This window comes from Chiloscyllium plagiosum, chromosome 34 (assembly GCF_004010195.1).
Source record: "Chiloscyllium plagiosum isolate BGI_BamShark_2017 chromosome 34, ASM401019v2, whole genome shotgun sequence".
NCBI classification, from domain to species: Eukaryota; Metazoa; Chordata; class Chondrichthyes; order Orectolobiformes; family Hemiscylliidae; genus Chiloscyllium; species Chiloscyllium plagiosum.
The window spans coordinates 35,790,994-35,811,944 of record NC_057743.1 but is presented as its reverse complement, the minus strand read 5'-3'; the positions used below and the strand labels follow the sequence as shown (position 1 = coordinate 35,811,944).

Genomic DNA, 20,951 nt, shown 5'->3' with positions numbered 1-20,951 from the left:
TTTCTCCCCCTCCCCCTCCCCCTCCCACTCCCAATCCCAATCCCAATTTCTCTCCCTCCCCCTCCCAATTTCTCTCCCTCCCCCTCCCAATTTCTCTCCCTCCCCCTCCCAATTTCTCTCCCTCCCCCTCCCAATTTCTCTCCCTCCCCCTCCCCCTCCCAATTTCTCTCCCTCCCCCTCCCCCTCCCAATTTCTCTCCCTCCCCCTCCCCCTCCCAATTTCTCTCCCTCCCCCTCCCCCTCCCAATTTCTCTCCCTCCCCCTCCCCCTCCCAATTTCTCTCCCTCCCCCTCCCCCTCCCAATTTCTCTCCCTCCCCCTCCCCCTCCCAATTTCTCTCCCTCCCCCTCCCCCTCCCAATTTCTCTCCCTCCCCCTCCCCCTCCCAATTTCTCTCCCTCCCCCTCCCCCTCCCAATTTCTCTCCCTCCCCCTCCCAATCCCAATCCCAATTTCTCTCCCTCCCCCTCCCAATTTCTCTCCCTCCCCCTCCCAATTTCTCTCCCTCCCCCTCCCAATTTCTCTCCCTTCCTCCTTCCTTCCCCTCTCTTATGGAAGCAAAGCAAGGGAGCAGAAAGGAAGGAGGAGGTGAGAGAGAGGAAGCGAGTTTGCTGGAGGGAGAGAGGGGATGCTGGGGAGAAAAATATATCAGCCATAATTGAATGTCAGAGATGACTTGATGGACCAAATGGTGTATTCTGCTCCAGTATTTTATTGCTTTATGGAAGGAAAGTGAGGGAGGGACAAGGAAGGAAGGAAGGAGAGGGCAAGAGAGATATACTTCTCAATTTCATTCTCTCCCCCAACTCCAGCCTGTCCTTTCTGTGTTAGTGTATCTGTACTTATGCGTGTGTGTGTGTCTCTCTCTCAAATTCACTACCCCAGTCTTTGTATTAGTTTATCTGTGTATATGTGTGTCTCTCTAATTCCCCCCCCAGTCTGAACTTTCTCTCTATTAGTTTATCTGTGTATATGTCTCCTTCTCTCTCTAGTTACCTTGACCCACCTTCCCTTTTTTTTATTAGTTTATCTGTGTATGTATTTCTCTCTCTAATTCACCCCCTTCAGCCTGTCCTTTCTCTGTGATAGTTTATGTGTGTATCTGTCTGTCTCTGATTCCCGCCAGCCTGTCCATTCTCTGATAGTTCATCTGCGTGTGTGTCTCTCTCTCTCTCTCTCTCTCAGATTCCCCCCTTCAGTCTGTCTTTTCTCTGTGATAGTTTATCCGTGTGTGTGTGTCTGGTTCCCCCTTCCAGCCTGTCCTTTCTCTGTGATAGATTATCTGTGTGTGTGTGTGTCTGGTTTCCCACCTCCAGCCTGTCCTTTCTCTATGATAGTGTGTGTGTGTGTGTCTGTCTCTGGTTCCCCCCTCCAGCCTGTCCTTTCTCTGTAATAGTTTATCTGACCCAGAATCCCTTTCTCTTTGGGCGGCACAGTGGCACAGTGGTTAGCACTGCTGCCTCACAGCACCAGAGACCCGGGTTCAATTCCCGCCTCAGGTGACTGACTGTGTGGAGTTTGCACGTTCTCCCCGTGTCTGCGTGGGTTTCCTCCGGGTGCTCCGGTTTCCTCCCACAGTCCAAAGATGTGCAGGTCAGGTGAATTGGCCATGTTAAATTGCCCATAGTGTTAGGTAAGGGGTAAATGTAGGGGTATGGGTGGGTTGCGCCTCGGCGGGTCGGTGTGGACTTGTTGGGCTGAAGGGCCTGTTTGCACACTGTAATCTAATCTAATCTAATCTATGATAGTTTATCTGTGTGTGTGTATATATGTGTCTAGTTCTCCCTCTAGCCTGTCTTTCTCTGTGATAGTGTGTGTGTCTGTCTCTGGTTCCCCCCTCCAGCCTGTCCTTTCTCTGTAATAGTTTATCTGACCCAGAATCCCTTTCTCTTTGGGCGGCACAGTGGCACAGTGGTTATGTCTCTGTCTCTGTCTCTGTCTCTGTCTCTGTCTCTGTCTCTGTCTCTGTCTCTGTCTCTGTCTCTGTCTCTGTCTCTGTCTCTGTCTCTGTCTCTGTCTCTGTCTCTGTCTCTGTCTCTGTCTCTGTCTCTGTCTCTGTCTCTGTCTCTGTCTCTGTCTCTGTCTCTGTCTCTGTCTCTGTCTCTGTCTCTGTCTCTGTCTCTGTCTCTGTCTCTGTCTCTGTCTCTGTCTCTGTCTCTGTCTCTGTCTCTGTCTCTGTCTCTGTCTCTGTCTCTGTCTCTGTCTCTGTCTCTGTCTCTGTCTCTGTCTCTGTCTCTGTCTCTGTCTCTGTCTCTGTCTCTGTCTCTGTCTCTGTCTCTGTCTCTGTCTCTGTCTCTGTCTCTGTCTCTGTCTCTGTCTCTGTCTCTGTCTCTGTCTCTGTCTCTGTCTCTGTCTCTGTCTCTGGGTATGTGCCTGTCCTTTCTCTGAAACATTGTTTCTGGAGACTGAGCTTTTAAATCAATTCAGTCCTCTTTCTCCTTGCGGCTGATTGGCTGTGCGGGCTGCGGGCTGTGGGCTCGCCCAATGAGAGCGGCGGTTATTGGCGGGTGCGCGGTGTCCTGTGGTTACCCCGGGCTCCCTCCTCCCTCCCTCTCTCAGGGAAATCTCTTGTGTCTCCAGCAGCAAGGAAAAGACACTCTCCCAACAACAACAACAACAACAACAACAACAAAAAAGACATCGTCCTCAGCTACAAACAAAAACACGGAGTCGCGGGGTGGGGAAGGAAGCAGAAAGAAAAATCCCACACACACACACACACGAGAGAAAGAATTACCTGGGGACAAAAACAGAGGAGAAAATTCAGATGCAATCTCCAGCAACTCTTCTTTCTCTTTCCCTTGTGAAGCTCCAAGCAACCAAGGCATTCATGCGGTAGAGGGACGGAAGGTAAGGAATGGGTTCAAAGGCTGGACGTTTTCTTTTGGGAGGGTGTATGTGTGTTAATGTGGCTGGGACTGGCACTCAGCAACTCATCCAGTTCTCTTTCCTGACACCCCCCCCCCCCAACACACACAGACACACGCACCCAGCCCCCCCAACACACACACACCCTTTTATCTTTATTCAGTAGTTATACCTTAAACCCTCCACATCCCTCTTCCATCTCTCCCCCCCCCCCGGCTCCTATTTTAACATTTGAGTCTGTACTAGGCAAGTGTGGCCATTGTGTGCGTTGTTGAATCCAGAGTGACACTTGTAGAGATTGTGAATGTTATTGTCTGTTTTATTGTGGCTCCTGCACTAACATTTATTTGTCTTTTTTCAACTATCTGAGGACACTCACCAATGATGTTGTTTCTCTTTCCCCACCACATCTCCCTCCCCTCTGTCCTGTTTGAAATCTATACGAATGTGATAAAGTTGGGTTAGAAGTCTAGTGAAAAATATGAGAGGATTAGGTCCAGTGTTATCTTGATGGAGTAGGCCTTAAAGGGGTTGTCTAACCCACCTTATTCAGGCTGAACCAAAATTAAAGAGTGTGATGTTTGTGTATGTTTGTGTTTAACATGTTGGTGTAATCAGTGTTCATTCTCATATTTGCAATGAATGATAGTTTAAAGAAAACCTTACCAACATTGTGGAGGTTTTGGGCTAAAATTCCCAGAAGGTTAAAGAAATTAGTTAAGAATGTTATTTGTTTAACTTCTTGGTTAGGGACTGCAATTTCTCAACCCGTTATAGATCTTTAATTTAAAGAAAATGAACCATGAATGTTTTTGTGCATTTTTGTTACAGGAGTGGCTTTAATGAGTTTTATTTGTAGGTTCAGCCTTTGTTTAGTTATGAATTTTTAAAAAGTAAAGTGGCTGTGATATATATTACAGTGTGGATGGCAAAGGTCGTTATTAGTTGAGATATGGGTGTGGAATGTGTATATTTTACTTTGGTTATTGAACACTTGGATTGTTGAATGTAAATAATTCTTGTTTACTAAGATGGTGTGATTCCAGTGCATACAAATATTTGCTCACTTTGAAATAGTCTGTGTTCAGATATACAAAATGAGGGCAATAAAATATGTAAGGATTGAGAACCATGTACGGTAAAGTTTTGTTTTCTTTTCTTTCAAGTGGTGAAAGTCAAGTAGTAAATTTGTAGAACAGACATAACTCCTACTTTCAGAATAAACAGGAATTCCCGTGGTGCCAATGACAAAGTGCTGTGACTAATGCATGAAGAGCTGATACTAAAATTGAATGGTATCTATATGTAAACAGAGGCTTTACACGTTTCAAGATGTGTGCAACAATAACTGTGAAACTGAGTGCTAGTGTGTTGCCAGGATTGTAATATAATCAAGAGGTTCAGATTTCATAAACTGAGAGCATGTTTGTGAGCATCAACTGACTCGAGCCCCCAAGATTGGGTTACAGCCTGTAACTTACTCCAACGCAGCTGTTATGTTATGGAAGTGACTATGTTTTTTTGTACTTGTGGTTACTGTGCTGTGGTGTCTATTGTCTGTTGCAGTTCTTTTTGAAGAATGGGATGAGGGGTTACAACAGCTGTTATGGTGAAAGATCTAATGTATATATCCTGTGACGGGGGCTTGTCAAGCATGAGAACTTTCTGTTGGGCAGCTATATATCACTCAGTAGTAACCATTAGGTAAAACATGTTGAGGGGTTGCGTAACTCGAGTAACTTCCCTTTACCTGCCTATTTTCTCTTTTCTTTCTCTCCTGAAAGCATTGACTGCTTGAAGTCCTTACTGGCATCAGTTGCCCGCAAGTACCTCATTCAAACAGTAATTATTTATCTGTAAGCCTTGGGTGGTGAGTGCTGGCAAGTTATTTGAATCTGGTGTTGGGACATCGCAGCTGAATCTGATGTCAGCAGGTGTATAGTTTCCAGCTGGGGCCATTGGATAAAAAATTGGGGTTGGGGATCTTGATTGTTTATTTTTTTTCCCCTGTGTTCTCTGATCTGAATTCAGTTTGGTGGTCTGACATGACTGTGATTGAATTCAGCTAATAGAGCACACAGTGAGGATTGAACCCTAGATTTCTGTTTGCTTCTTAAGCTAACTGTATACATTTGCTAAAACATTTGAGGAAATTCCTCCCCTTATCTTCATCTCTTACTCCCCTACACACTGCTTCCCCAACAACATCACTCTAGTGTTCAGATTTGAAATATTCTTGCATGTGTGTTTGCAAATACATATCAGCAAAGTCCAATGTGGTTTGAATTAGACGGTTTAACTTTGAGGAAGGCAATTGATCATTACTGCAGATTAGTTTTTTTCTGAAATGAGATATAGTGCGACGTAAAATGATCTGTGATTTGTTTAGTGTGAATGATTTCATTGCTTTGCTTGCATTACAATCAAATGCACCAGAACAATGCTATGGCATTGCCATCCCATATCAAGAGCCCTTTCTTTCTGTTCTGGTACAAATAGAACAATGCTCTCTCAAATTCTTTTGATTTAAATTGCTGATTTAAAATACAAAGCTTCTTATTTGAGACTCATTGCTTAATTTGGGCAAGTGTTGAGTACAGAACACTTAACTTTTACAATAGCTTTAATATGCTGTTGAAAGTGGCCCCTAAAATAAGATAATTAACTGTGTTGTAATTAATAATACTATAAAAACATTTTTATAATTTGAGGTCTTGAATAATGTGAGCAGAATTTTGGTGTGCATTGCCTAATCAGTGAAGTACCAATCAGCAATGATTATTAGTATTATGCAATATATTGCTGAGGTTACACTTAGAACTACTTACTTCTAAAGGACATGGATGCAGTCAAAAAGGTGAAGATTACAAGATTAATTGTTCTGTCTGTAGTCTATCCATTACGTGACACGTAGAACTGTGATGATTTAGTTCTGCATACTGGAGAATGAAAAATATATTTTAGACCTTTAAAATAAAACCAGAGAACTTCAATTGTGATAATGCATTGAGGATACACTTTCAAAACAGGGCTGTAGTTCAGTACTATGGGCCTGGACCAATTATCCTGAGATAGAAAGTTCACACCCTTCAGCAGAAGTCATGCACTTGTTCTAATTTTTGCCATTATGCACTAAATAAAATATTAATGGAAGCTGGTAAATTGGAAAAGCCATATCAATTCACTATGTCTTTTGGGGAAGTCTATGGTTACTGCCATAGACTTGAACCTGTCCTAAACTCTGTTACCAGCATCTTCATTCCCAACAGCATTCATTTGCTTATTCAGTTGAATTGATTCTTGATCTCGGTGCTTTGATCTAAATCCTCATCCTTGTTTTCAAATCCCACTTTGCCAGTCCATATCTCTGTAATCTTCTCCTTCCCGACAGCCAGCGTTCCTGCTAAACTTTGCTGGTGCATGGTCCTGCAGCTGCCTGAAAGGCACAGTACAGGCCTTGTTGATTGATTAATTACATGTGTGTGTGGCCATGCTGAGAAATTTAAAGAGATTGCAAACCAAAAAACAGTATGTGAGCAGCAACTAAGCTTTAAAGAGAACACTGTCTAGAACTTTGAGCTCTCTGCTTTTCCAGTTCTGGTATCGTGAGCATCCTTTTTTTTTTACAATCAAACATTGGTAATTATTCTTCAGGTGACTTGGCCCTAAACTTTGAAATATCCCCTCTCGACAAATTTAGCTCTTGCTGTGTGTCCCTCTCCTTCTTCTGTATGTAGCACTCTCACTCTGTATGTGACGCTTTCCCCCTCTGCCACACTGTGCGGCCAGCCTTCCCCTCCCCTCTTTTCATACCCTTTTTCTCTCCTGTAAGATATTGACAAAGCTTTTGGTTACACCTCTAATATTTGCTTATTTGGATCAGTATGAATGCATTTGTTGTTGTCGTCAGTCTCACACTGTAGTTGACTGCTGATGCTCTCTGATGTGGTCCACTAAGGTACTTGCGTTATTAACCATTTGATTCTCGGCGAAGATATAACACCATCCTTTCAGTTCAATTTTATGTGTAACAACGTCCTTCATTCCAAATACAATTGAAGACACAAAACCTGTAAAATGTTGTCCCGTCTGCTTACATAGAATATAGAACGTTGCAGCACAGTACAGGCCCTTCGGCCCTCGATATTAATTTAATTCTATAACTTAAGCAGTTACAGAAATACAACATGCCAGCTGAAATGAACGTAATATTATTGGGGAAGGAATTTTACATAATTCTCTGTCAGTTCAGGGCAGAATGTGAAAAGTAAGTTGAACAGTGAGTTAAACTGGTCTTTTTTCATTTTGACAACCAAGTTTCAAATCCAAACTGATAGGCCTTTATTGTGTCTGCTGCTTGTAAGTTCTCTAAAATGAGTTAAAGCCGGTTCCTCCTGGACTTGTCTGTAGCCCTGAAACCTCAGAATAAATAGGCATTAAGATTGCAAAATTTGCTGAGAGGCCATACAGAGAAGAGTGGTGTGGCAAATGCACAGTAATGAATGATTTTCTAAGACTGAGTTTAAGGCTCATTGGTAGTGCAAAAGGAAGTATGCTGTGGGACTACCTAGTGCTGAACTTGGCCTGGCAGTGCTTGATTAATCAACTCCTGATGGCTGATGCAGACATAGTGGACAAGAGGCACACTGTCCTGTGTGATGCTTATCAGGCTACTAAAACAAAAACATCTGCTATATCTGACAATCATTTCAGGAGTGTTTTGATGCTTTTGTGGGTGCTTCCATTTTAATAATAAAGGCTTGCTCAAGTATTTCCAGTTAATGACTGTTCAAATCAATTGTTAAACATTGTTTTGGTTAGACAACATTGAATCTAATGACGCAGTGTTGATCTATTTTTTAATCTATTGTAAATTGATGTGGAATAGGTGTATCAGCTATTTACGTGATTTAACAGACTAGCCTCACCTGTGAGTTCGCAATTTATGAATTTGGATATCCACAACTTATTCTGTCTGGATCGAAAACAAAACATTTTACAGTTCTGTTTACATGCCTTGATAGGGGAGAAAGGATGAGGCTTGATGGTAGGCCAGGATTAGATTAGATTAGATTACATTACATTACAGTCTGGAAACAGGCCCTTCGGCTCAACAAGTCCACACCAACCCGCCGAAGCGCAATCCACCCATACCCCTACATTTACCCCTTACCTAACACTACGGGCAATTTAGCATGGCCAATTCACCTGACCTGCATATCTTTGGACTGTGGGAGGAAACTGGAGCACCCTGAGGAAACCCACGCAGCCGCGGGGAGAACATGCAAACACCACACAGTCAGTTACCTGAGGTGGGAATTGAACCCGGGTCTCTGGCGCTGTGAGGCAGCAGTGCTAACCACTGTGCTACCGTGCCGCCCACAAGGTTTAAGATAATAGGATTGTAATATTATAATTTCAAACGGTCTTGTAAATATACTGGTGTTTTACACAGCAAACATTATGCATGTATTGGATTTATTATGAATTTATGCTGATGTTTTGTATAAAAATTCGATCAATGTGCAGATGTTAATCTCTTAGATTTGAATGAGGAGCAGTTGGTTGAGATTGCTTCACAATAAGAGACTGCATGTTCATAGAACCAGATTGCAGAATAATGTAATTTTGGAACCCAAACCATTACCAAACTTAATCTGAAAAACCCACCACTTCAATATTATTTTCCCACTCTAAGAGTACAGTTTCTGGATGGCCAGAATATGCATAAAAGTGAGGTACAATCATAAATCATACATTTTGGTGATGTGTAGGGGATGCAAACCTTTGATATAGCATTGTGCTCTTTAATATTTGATTCGTAAGAGTAATTGCATCTGCTGTTTACTTTTGCATTCACCTGTCACTTGCCTGTATAACTGCTTATCAAAATGGCTCAAGGTATATTCAGGTAATTTATAGTTTTAACATTTTTCAGTTATATCGTTTTGTTAATGTAAGTTAGCTGGAGTTTGTATTTGAAAAGTTTTTAAATTAATTTTCTTATTAAAATGATTCAGGAAATAATAAAAACAAAATGAGAAATTGCTGGAAAAGCTCCTTGGGTCCGACAGCATCTGTGGAGAGAATGTAGAGTTCCCTTTTTGTGTCCAGTGACCGGTCTTCAGAACTGTTCTTTGGTTTTTTTTGTTCAAGAAACAATAGGTTGTACATCCCAAGTTTGTTTATTTGTCATGCTGTGTGTGAGTCATGCTGCCATTTGTGGACATTGTAGGCTTAAAACCAATAATAACTGCAAACACCTTGGGTATCAGTCCTTGGCCATCTGTTGTTTCATGAAAAATACAGCTTATGTTTTAGATCTTGCTTGGATGTATAGAAAGAGTTTGAAAATTCTATTGTTTGTGCTCAAAGGCATGCAAAGAATCTTTAAGGTGCATAAGTCTCAATGTATTAACTAAAGACCTGTAGAATTTATGGATGCAATTGATGTGTATAAGCTTCCTGCTTCTCTTGTATTTGTAGTTCTTATTTTCTAAATCTGCTCCATAACAGCTTTCTAAAAAAAATTATACCACCTACATGTTGGATGTATTAAAAATGTGTGATTATGCAAAGTGTTGTATTTAAATGTGTAAGTTTAATAAATTTGTAAATATTGAATAACTTAAATTCCATGGTTTTTCTTAAAATGTTTAGTTTCACTAGGTTAAAATATTTTTTACAGATAAGTAGTTTATTTTTAAATATTTTGTACTTCGCATGCAAAGCTGTTATAAACTTTGCAGGAGCACACAGATCTAGGCTCATGTGATAATATACCTACTACAAAATATCCTTCCATCTCATGTATGTAATCTCTTTATCAAATGATCCATAATAATTTTTTCTAAATATTTATAGAATAAACATTTATTGAAATTTTGACCATTGTGCTTTGTATGTGAATTAAAGATGTAATTTTGACATTTTGCTTGCAGAAGTTAAAGTGATGGTAATCTTAGTGAATATTTAGGAGCAATGGTTTTGTGTTTCTTTCTGTCTGGAAACACAATATGCATCTAGTGGCATGAGCTGTTGTTTGTGAAAATGCCCCATTTTAGATGAGAGGTGGTTTCACCACTGTAAAGGGAAAGCATAACCATTGTCCTCACTGAGTTTGGTGGTACAAGAATGGTGTCGAGATGCAGTGCAGAAACAAAACCTGCATTTGACAAAACATGGGCCAACAACTTTCCTGTTATTCTTCAATGACCATTATTCAATCATCACTTATGCCCATGATTGCTGGCAAACTATTTGGCAGGTATGGGCAATGCAGCCACACCTCTGTGCAACACATGTAAGAACCTTAACTTGATACTTTCCTCCACCTGCCACACCTTACACGCACCACCTTCTCCACCACTACAACCAATGCCCCTCAAAATAAATTCTGCCGGCTATTATCTGCAAATTCAATATAGCCGGGATAAATATTACAAGGTTGTAAAGGCATGCAGGCTGTCAAAGAACTATGTTTTAAGGAGCTATAAGTACAAACACTTTAAAGAGCTTTAAGTAATCAGAAATGGGACTAAACTATGCAATTTTTGTTAATTTGTATGTGTTTTTTTTGAAATAGTGCTTATATTTGCTTTATTCTAGATGTAAGTCACTTGCCATCCTATTGGCTTCATATGTGTCCAATTCACGTCCGTGTGCCTGTACTCTAAGTTACTAGACCATTTATTTGTGGGAGATATCATGGTTTTACTCTTAACTCTTTCTTCACCCATGTGTACTTGTGCAGTTCTCTTAGAGGTTGATGAGATCACTATACTGAGACCATGTGGGGCACTCCTACCCCATTTCTTCCCTTTTGCCTCCTACTATCTTGATAATGTTTTTATGATCTTAAAATAATCATTGCACCATGTTCTCTGTGTTTACACATTTCCATTTATAAATCCTTAGTCTTCTTTGAATATACTGAAGAATCCGATAATTTTTATTTATATAGGATTAAACTGGATGACTTGGTCAGTGTACAGTTTAGCTGGAAACAACTTTCACGTTATTTTCTAGGCCATTTGTTATCATCGTGGACAGTCTAAGACTTTTTTAAAAGATGCTTTTATTGTTAGTATTTGAAACTTACTGTCATCATTACTTTAAAAAAACCACAATGAAACTCAAAAGAATCGCCCAAATCATATACCATTCACTTCATTGTTCATGTATGTAAACCAGAACACGATTAGTTTACTAACACCAACTCCAGAGTTAATGTTGACACTAGTTATTCGAATGAAGGGCTTTTGCCCGAAACATCGATTCTCCTTCTCAGATGCTGTCCGACCTGCTGTGCTTTTCCAGCCTCACGCTCTCAACTCCAATTGTTTGAAGCTGCATTTATATTATGTTAGGTGACACCACTTCCAAATGTCATGCTGTTACACAGCTGGCAAGATAAACTTGCTTGATTTTCTATGGTTGGAGATAATAGTGACAATTCATCCACACCAATTTATCCTAATTACCTTTAGTGAATCTGGTATTCAGCATTGGCTGCAAAGAACTTGGTAGTATAAACTTGTTTTTAATATTGCTGTACTTATGCTACAGAGCCTTGAAATCACAATAGCAGTGAAATAACAGAAATGAAGTGAAACTGCCAGACTTAATAAAACCTGCTACAGGGGAAAATCAATTTTTAAAAGACAATGTTTTTCTCAGTCGTTGGCCATAGTGCATTTGGCAAAATTAGTTTGTTCCCAATAGCTGCGTAAGATTTCATCAAAATCTAGTGGCTTTCGCATTGTACAAGAGAAATTTGAGTGTTTTACAACCATATCTGTTGAATTACATCAGCTGGTTTTAAAAAAAAAACTAGTTATTTTCTCACAATCAGATTGATTTAGCAGGAGCATGCATGGAAGGATAGACTCCTGATATAAGAACCAAGCATTCATTTGGTATCTTGTCCTAATGACCATTCCTTTTTGTATGAGCTGGTTTTGTCCAGTTTAAAAAGAAGGAATTCACCATTTTGTTTTCAAATTTCTTTGTCTTTTCTACATTGCCATTCTTCCAGTGTCACCAATCTAACTGACAGGGGGTGGGGTGGGGTCAAAATGTAGGAAGTCTTATTCTGTCTCTACTTTGAGACAAAAAAACTGCAGATACTGGAATCCAGAGTAGGCAGGCAGGAGTCTGGAAGAACACAGCAAGCCAGGCAGCATCAGGAGGTGGAGAAGTCGATGGTTCGGTCCAGAAAAGTCGACTTCTCCTTCTCCTGATGTTGCCTGGCTTGCTGTGTTCTTCCAGACTCCTGTCTGTTTACGCTGGCTCTTCTTTAAGCAAGGATTATTGGATAGTGAGTAATTGCTGCAGACAATAGAAGAAAGAAATTTTGTTTTTCCCTCTTTTCTAGTCAATGTACGCGAAGGTGAATTGAAATGTTGCTACCTGGCTGAGATAATCTATAGACTGGTAATTGAACCTGCAATTTTCCTGACCTCTGCCTCAGTTGCTAATTTTCTTAATAAACTTTTCTCTCCAACTTCACGTCTGAGTTCTGGTTTTGCGATTTGTGTAAAATCCTGAGGCAAAAATCTAAGGATGACTAAACAAATTCACCATGCCTGAATTTGACTTTGGTTTAAGAAATTTTATTTGTGGGTTTACTGCTAGCTTAATTGATAAATGCAATATCAAGTGAAATATCAAATGAACAGGGCCATAAGATCCTACATTCAGTTCATGCGCAGTTCATGCCAATAAATCTGGGATAAATATTTAATTATAGATTAGGGAGGAGAAACACCGTACTGGGTTACATTTCCTGAATTTCATCCAGTTTGCTGAAAAGTGACCTGTGATGACTTTATATATTTACTGCCTGGTTTCATAGAGATTATATTTATTTAAGAAAGTAGCCGAGGACAGTGAGCAACTGAAACTTTGGACTAGCAATTACAATGCCTTCAGAAACAAAGATGATTGGAGAAAAATCAATTTATGAATGCTGTTGCAAAGAAAACTTCCTTTCCATATTTAACCCCAACATTTTACTTTGGTTCCATTAGGAGTCTTATACTTCAATCAGCATCTTTGAGTTTTAAGGTTTTCTTTACTGTTTAGAAATATCTACCAGTGCTTATTTTGGGTATGAGGTATCTGAGCATTTGACTCCATATATGAATATATCTTTGTAAAATTGCTTGATCGTTGATGTCTCTTCTTCATAGGATGGCATGGATCAGGAATTTGTGTAGGCAAACCATGTTAAGCCTTGGGCAATATCAGTATTCTATCTGAGGACGAAATGTATTACTAGATGTCTCACACTGGTTCTGGGTATACTGTTCTATGGGGGTCTGAGAACCAAACTGATGTCCTCATTACATATCTGTTTATACTACAACTAATCTAGTTGACACTGACCTGATTTTGCTCTCAGTGCTGACCCAATGAATTATACTAGCTATTCATTATGTTTACAGCTGCTCACAGATATTCTGTGCAATTTTAAGTGACAATTTAGTTATTTGGGAAATCGTGCAGGATGACCCCTCTACAGGATATCTGGGACCTTTGTGAACTTAAAGTGACGGTCTACCTATTCAACTAATCAGATTGAAGAATATTTACTGAGGCACTCCGTGTCAACAAGAATGTGTAAACTAGTATATTTAACTCAATATGAATCATATAAGGCAAACTAAAGAAAAGGAAGCAAAGATGAAATTGAGAGAGATTTGAACAAAAAGTGGGGAAAAATCAGTTTTAAAATCCTTCAATAATAAATAAAATCTCTAACACTTGTAAAAATAAATCTTCCATGCCGGAGAAATCATTTGGCAGTAATTAAAACTTAGAATGACATTAGAAAAATCACTTTTACTAGAATGGACAAGTTCTAAGGTTTTCTGTTATGCTTTGTGAGTAGCTAATGGACAGTTTCACTTCTTTCCTGTTTCCTATTGTTGAGGTACCATTGTAGCAAAGCTTTTAGCAGAACGGGGCAAACAGGATTGAATTTCCTTATTTCTGCCTTTAACTGTAAATGTGCTGATGTTAGAAGTTTATTTCATAATCGTGAACACAGCTAACCTCACCATTATTCTCTGGGCCAGAATAACTATTTTACTACAACAAAACAAAGAGCTGTGAATCCTGGAGATCTGAAACAAACAAAAGCAGAAATTGCTGGAGAAACACAGCAGGTTTGGCAGCACAGAGTCATAGAGATGTATAGCATGGACACAGACCATTTGGTCCAACTCATCCATGCTGTCTGGCTATCCTAAACTAATCTAGTCCCCTCATTCAAGAAGGGGAGTAGCGATAGCCCTGGTAATTATAGACCAGTAAGCCTTAGTTCGGTTGTGGTAAAGTGTTGGAAAAGATGATAAGAGATAGGATTTATATTCATCTAGAAAGGAATAATTTGATTAGAGATAGTCAACATGGTTTTGTGAAGGGTAGGTTGTGCCTCACAGACCTTTTATTGAGTTGTTTGAGAAAAGTGACCAAACAGGTGGATGAGGGTAAAGCGGTTGATGTGGTATGTATGGATTTCAGTAAAGTGTTTGATAAGATTCCTCTCAGTCGGCTATTGTACAAAATACAGAGGCATGGGATTGAGGGTGATTTTGCGGTTTGGATCAGAAATTGGCGAGTTGTCAGAAGACAGGGTGGTGGTTGATGGGAAATGTTCATCCTGCAGTTCAGTTACTAGTGGTGTATTGCAAGGATCTGTTTTGGGACTGCTGCTGTTCGTTAGTTTTATAAATGACCAGGATGAGCGCTTAGAATGATGGGTGAGTAAATTTGTGGATGACACTAAGGTTGGTGGAGTTATGGACAGTGTGGAAGGATGTTGCAGGTTACAGAGGGTCATAGATAAGCTGCAGAACTGGCCTGAGGGATGGCAAATGGAATTTAATGCGGAAAAGTGTGAAGTGAGTCACTTTGGAAGGAGTAACAGGAATACAGAGTACTGGGTTAATAGTATGATTCTTGGTATTGTAGATGAGCAGAGAGATCTCAATGTGCAAGTGCATAGAAAGTTGCCACCCAGATTGATAAGGTTGTTAAGAAAGCGTATGATGTATTAGCTTCTATAGTACAGGGATTCCGTTTCAGAGCCATGCGATCTATATTGCAGCAGTACAAAACTCTGGTGTGGCCACACTGACTACTGCATACAGTTCTGGTCGCTGCATTATGGGAAGGATGTGGAAGCATTGGAATGGGTGCAGAGGAGATTTACCAGGATGTTGCTTGGTATGGATGGAAGGCCTTATGAGGAAAAGCTGAGGGACTTGAGGCTGTTTTCCTTGGATGGTGATGGCGAGCACGAGGGGACATTGCTTTAAATGGATGGGTGATAGATAAAGTTCAGATGCCCTGCCTGCAACAGTAGTAGTCTTGCCACCTTAAAGGGCATTTAAATGGTCATTGGATGAAAATGGAATAGTGTAGATTAGATGGGCTTCAGATTGGTTTCACATGTTGGCACAACATCGAGGGCTGAAGGGCTGTGTTATAATGTTCAATATTCTATTTACCAGCACTTGTCCCATATCCCTCTAAACCCTTCCTATTCATAAACCCACCCAGTGAAAAGAAAACATGGTTACCATTTTGTGTCCAAAGGCCACCTTTTGGAATTGTTAGCAGCTAGGAGAATATGGTATTTTATAAGACCATAAGAGCAGAGATTTCTGCTATTTGATCATGGCTGATAGGTTTTTCAACTCCATTTTCTGGCTTTTGCCTTGTAACCTTTGATCCCCTTGACAATTAAGAACTTATCTACCTCTGTTTAAATATACTCTATGACCTGGCCTCCATAGTCCTCTATGGCAATGAATTCCACAGATTCACTGCTGTCTGGCTAAAGACGTTTCTCTTTGTCTCAGTTCCAAAGGGAACTTTAAGGCCTTTAAGGCTGTGCCCTCGGGTTCTCGTCTCCCCTGCCAATCAAAACAATTTCCTAATGCCCACCCTGTCCAGGCCATTCAGTATTCTAAGTTTCAATTATTCTTCTAAACTCCATTGAATATAATCCGAGTCCTCAAATGTTAAGCCTTTCGTTCCTGGGGTCATTCTCATGAATCTCCTGTGGACCCGCTCCATAGTCAATACATCCTTCCTGTGTATGGGCCCAACATTGCTTGCAATGCTCTAAATGTGGTCTGACCAGAGCCTTATAAAACCTGAGAATTACATCCCTGCTTTTATATTCTAGTCCTCTCGAGATGAACGACAACATTGGGTTGATAATTCAGAAGGCAAATACAACCTGCAAGTTTACCTTAAGAGAATCCTGGACTAGGCATCCAAGTCCATCTGCTCTCCAGATTTCTGAATTTTCTCCCCATTTAGAAAACAGTACATGCCGCTATTCTTCCAACCAAAGTGCATGACCTCACACTTTGCCACATCGTATTTAGAGTCAGAGTCCTACAGCACGGAGACAGGCCCTTTGGTCCATGCTGACCAAAATGTCCATCAATGCTAACCCCATATCTCTGCACTTGGCCCATTTCCTTCTAAACCTTTCCTATCCATATATTTATCCAAATGTCTTTTAAATGTTGTTAATGTACCTGCCTCAACCACTTCCGTTGGCAGCTCATTCCATATGTGTACCACCCTCTGCCACGCCCACGTCTTATCCCACTCTCTTAACCTGTCAAAATCCTTCTGTGGCCCCTATGCCTCCTCGGTACCACTTGTCCCTCCATCTATCTTTGTATCATCTGCAAACTTAGCCAGAATGCTCTGAGTTCCTTCATCCAGGCCATGTATAAAGTGAAAGGTTGTGGTTCCAACACTAATTCTTGTGGAACACTGGCTTCCATCCTGAGAAGGACCCTTTTGCCAGACAATCTTCTATCCATGCTAGTACCTTGTCTCTAACACTATGGGCCCATATCTTACTCATGAGACCCCTGTGTGGCACCTAATCAAAGACTCTGGAAGTTCAGATAGATAACATCTGTTGGCTCTCCTTAGTTTATCCTGCTTGTTCCCTCCTTAAAGAACTCTAACAGATTTGTCAGGCATGACCTCCCCTTGATGAAACAATGTTGACTGGGCCCTATTTTACCATGAAATTCCAAGTATTCAGAAATCTCATCCTTCACATTGGACTCGAATCCTACCAATGATTGAAGTCAGGCTAATCAGTCTATAAGTTCCCGTCTTTTGCTTTACTCCCTTCTTAAACAGGGGAGTTATATTAGTAATTTTCCTGTACTCTAGGACCTTCCATGACTCCCATGTGTCACAAAGCTAGTCTGTTTTTTTTTCTAAAAGCTGTTCCTTGACTCAAGGAGACTCTGTACTTAATATTTTTTCAAAGGGGCAATAAACCGGGCCAAACTCCTATCAGTCTGGTTTGGTACAGAGATGAAAAGGACTTTTAGAGGCCCTTTTATTATATTTAAACAGATGAGACTTCAGGCCAAAGTGGTCATGCTTTAGAAGTGACCTGTATAAAGAGAGGGGAGTGATCAGCTCTTTAGCTAGCTGAGCTGAGCAGTTTTAGTTTGGTCTTGAAATGGGAAGTTCAACAGGGAGCTGTGTGGAAACTCTCTCTTTCTGCCTTCAACTTCTACCTGTGCACCTGTTCCATTTATACTGGTTTTTAAAGGGAGTTTGCTTATTGTGACTGTGGTGGGTATTCGGAACGCATAATTAAGTGTAGCTGGATAGGTTGAGTTCTGTAGGGGTTCTTTCATTCTGTTCTTTGTGTTTCATTGTGTGATTTTGTGAATAAATTTTTTGTCTGTTTAAAATCTAGTAGTCAACTTAGCTATCTTACTCCAGGTAATTTTCACTGTGCACTTACCAAAACAGATTGCAAAGTTAGGTCTAGGGCTGCGTGCTCTTAAATATTTTGAGTGGTCTGGCCTAGTCCATAACAAGTGATACCTGAACAATCAAAATGATATAGCACAGAAGGTCGGCATTTGGCCCAGCTTGTTCATTCTGACTCAAAGGCACTTAGATGCCCTTTCTAATCCCATTTTCCTGCACATGGCCTATAACTCTGCAGCTCAAAGCAGTTAATGTGCAAATACAAATACTTTTTTTGGAGCTTAGGGTCTCTGCTTTCACCACTAACTCAACTGTTTTTCCTCTTGAGATAAATCTTAATTCTCTTTTGAGTATTTCAATTGCCTCCATCACACTCAAGTCAGTGCATTCCAGATCTTAACCAATTGTACTATAGTTCTGTTGAGATGATGGAATGAAGGGTAATTTTAACCCAGAGTACAACTTTTGTATTTGCTGTTTTTTTTAATTAAATAAGTAAGAATATCAAAGCTTGACAAGAAATGGAACTTCAATAATGTAGATTTTTACTGCACAGTCTGAATGTATACCTTAGTTCCAGAATATCAAGTGAAGTGCCGGAAGCCTGGAGACTGGAGGTTGCCTGGCGTGGTGCCACTATTTAAGAAAGGTGGTAAGGAAAAACCAGGAAACTATAGACTGGTGAGCCTGACATCAGTGGTGGGCAAGTTATTGGGGAAATCCTGAGGGATAGGATGTACATGTATTTGGAAAGGCAGGGACTGATTATGACTTTGTGTGTGTGAAATCATGTTTCACTAAGTTGACTGAATTTTTTGAAGAAACAACAAAGAGGATTGGTGAAGGCGGAGCAGTGGACACGATCTATATGGACTTCTGTAAGGCGTTTGACTAGGTTCCACATGGTAGACTGGTTAGCAAGGTTAGATCTCATGGAATAGAGGGAGAACTAGCCACTTGGATGCAGAACTGGCTCTAAGATAGAAGACAGAGGGTGGTGGTGGGTTACTTTTCAGACTGGGACTACATTAATTTAGATTATCTGGTCGGCAAGGACGAATTGGACTGAAGGGCCAGTGTCCATGCTGTACATCTCTGACTCTAAGTGAAGAACAAAAGGTTACCTAGAAATCCCCATTGCATATTGTGATTTTTTTGTTTATATTTAGGTTTTTCATCTGGTATTTTTGTCAGTGTTAGTCATGATGAAAAATGACATGTGCTTTGTATGACTAATGTCACAATCATAGAATAGGCTGGATACAGGATAAAAGCTCCCTCTACTTCAATGCATTAATATGCTTCAATTCCAACTTAAAGCATGCCATCACTGAATGTTTTATTTTCTATATCAGCCATTCTTGCGGTCTGCCTGAGTGAGACTGTCAAATTTATAGGCTGTTTTCTTCTGGGGATTTGTGAAACTGTGAGGAATTGAAGTAGCTAATTTGATTAAGACGCTCAAACTCATTTTGCGTAGAACTCTTACAGCTGGCAACGTGAGAGGAGTCTTTCATCTCATCAGTCTGGCCTGCATTTGAACCCTGGTCTTAGATGAAAGGACAGTATGTTAATCTACTGTGCTGAACAGTCCCACCCTTTTCCTTTGCTCTCAGTGTGGAAGTCACCTCCTGAATCGGATTAAGGTTTGCTTATTTCCAGTGCTTCTCATGGTTTCGTTTAAGTTTTGAAAAAATTTATATTTGTTGCTGTGAAAATAGTTCTCTTTAGCTTTACAGTCTGTTTCACTGACTATAATCACAGCTTTGGCATGACCACCCTTGCTGTACTTTTCATGACATGAGAGAAAAATCATCTTATTTGTTTTCTGATCATTTTTGTCTTTCCTCCTTACACCTAACAAAATGAAATACAGCTGGTCCTACAAAAACATCTATAGTCAACTGGCTAAATAATGCATATGAATGTTTGGAAGCAGAGAGAAGCCACCTTTTTTGTGAGAGCTATTAATTTTAGGCAGATTAAATTAGAATTGAGTGAAAAATGTAGGCCATTGTGTTTTAGGAGGGAAAATGAGCAATGGTTCATTGTTACACATGAACACTGAAATTCAGTGGGAGAGTAAGAAAGATTGAGAATAAGTTCAGATTTTAAAGCTTTACAGAGTACACATAAGATCATTATCTCCTTGTGGACGTCTAAGTTGAGGCAGATGTAAAAAATAACTGGGAAAATCAAGATTTTCAGTTGTACTTGAATTGCACTCTGTTGTAAGTGGTGTGAACTGAATAATGTTGGCTCTGATTTGGACTTATGTTGAAATTTTAAACATTTATTTAAAAGTGAAAACTGCTTCAGTGATACTGAGAATGTGCCATATTTATAATGCATGTTGCTAAGAAATCTACAAAATTTACAGTACTTTGTATTGGCTTGTAAATAGTTGTGGTTACAGTTTGGGGTCTGAGTTGTATTTTTATGCTGTAGTTAATATTGATTAAGCCATTTGATCAATGTGAAAACAGCATCAAAATTTACTCAAATATTTGTCTTTGTTTCTTTCCCTCCTTTTTATTCTTCCTTTCCTGAAAGCTCTGACTCCAACTCACCTGTTAATAATTTTTAGTATCCTTAAGTGTGAGGAAAAGTAATTTGCTTTAAAAAAAAATGTGATTTATTTCCACTGTCACTCTTGATATTCTGGTCTCATTATTAGTGGGGTTGATTTTTAAATTGTCTATCTATTTGCCAAGTATTTTGAAAAGTACACCACTTCTGTGTACTCTTTTTCCAGTGTATGAAAAGTTTTGGTTAATCTTACAATGAAATACAGTCGGAGAAAGTCAGTTCTGTAGTCGGTATATTATAGTTGATTACCTTATTGGCTGTTTACATTAATAAAATCTGTAGTTGCTCTCTCTTAGATCTTTTCCAGTTTTAATCCTGGGACTCTGTGTATGCGCAAGGTTGACTTTGACTATTTGCCAGTGCACATACACAAAGTGCTGGCATCATGACACCAACATTGTTGAGATCATGATATCTAGAAGCTAAGAATTCCATTATAACCATGATTTCAAATTAAGATACGCTATTGAACTTGACTCAATCAATTGCTAAAAGCTACTGAGCTTGGTGAGTAATGACAACCGTAAATCCTTAGTTAAATTTTTAAAAATGCATTATCCCAACTACTGGCCTCAATAAAATTTGGCAAATGTATTCTTGGTTTTGCTAGCAGTGTGCAGCTTGTGTATTGAGGAGTTGGCGCTACTATTGACTTTCATGTGTTCTACGTATTCATGTGATGTGCCTGCTCTCAAAGTTGTGTAGTTGAAACAATACATT

At 40.0% G+C, this 20,951-nt stretch overlaps 1 protein-coding gene across 5 annotated transcripts in view; it reads left to right on the top strand.

Moving 5' to 3' along the window:
* Positions 1–2,553: 2,553 nt before the first annotated feature.
* Positions 2,554–20,951, top strand: part of rerea (arginine-glutamic acid dipeptide (RE) repeats a) — a 558,826-nt gene continuing 540,428 nt past the window's right edge. For 4 of the 5 annotated variants that reach the window (XM_043676159.1, XM_043676158.1, XM_043676157.1 and 1 more), the window contains exon 1: positions 2,555–2,846. The gene's annotated coding sequence lies outside the window, so the exon portion shown is untranslated. Of the gene's footprint in view, positions 2,847–20,951 lie in introns of all 5 variants that reach the window. The other variant, XR_006309302.1, reaches the window with a different exon arrangement.